We start from the raw sequence: 816 nt of genomic DNA, 5'->3' as shown, positions 1-816 counted from the left end.
AGAGGTTTATTTAGTTCACATTTCTGCAGGTTGAGAAGTTCAAGAGCATGGCCCTGGCTTCTGGTGAGGGCTTTCCTGTTGCATCACAACATGGTGCAAAAAGTCAAAAGAGAGTGGACATGTGCAAAGAGGGGAAAACCTGAGGGACCGTCCTGGCTTTGTAACAATCCACTGTCTTGGGAATTAATCCATTTCTGCCAGAACTATTTCAGTCCTGGAGAGAAAGAACTCACTAACTACTGGGATAACAGCACCAAGCTGTCCTTTGCCTTCAAGAAGAATTTTTTCCTACAGTTTTCTAATTTTGTTCAGAAGGAGTGTTCTGAAATTTTGTAATCTGCAATTGTTGAAGGCACATATATTTGTCGATTACTAATTTAAAAAGAAATATTTATATAAAAAGAAATCATGTGTTTTCTCAAAGTCTTCATACTTTGATTTTATCTTAAAGAACCAACCAGTCTGTGGTCCAGGATTATTAAGCCATGGCTGCTCTAGCAATACCACTATTTTTATTTTATTCTACTGTATAAATGTTCAACATGGGATATCTGGCACTCTATATATGCACAGATTGTCAGTTCTTTCCTGCATCCCTTTCTTGATCATCAGCTAGATTAGTGAGTTAATGTATTCTTTCAAATGTTCATGTCAGTTATGACTCATGTTTCAGTTTGTAATTTCATTAGCAAGCTCTTAATAGAAAGCCTCCTTTATGTGGTAAATTTAAAAAATAACTTATAGAATGTACTATAAAATAGAGAAGTAAAGTAATGATAAAATTCCATTAAGAAGCAAGATTTAAATAGGCTAGAT

The sequence above is a fragment of the Pan paniscus genome, chromosome 6 (assembly GCF_029289425.2).
Source record: "Pan paniscus chromosome 6, NHGRI_mPanPan1-v2.0_pri, whole genome shotgun sequence".
Lineage (NCBI taxonomy): Eukaryota > Metazoa > Chordata > Mammalia > Primates > Hominidae > Pan > Pan paniscus.
Note: the sequence above shows the minus strand (reverse complement) of the source record.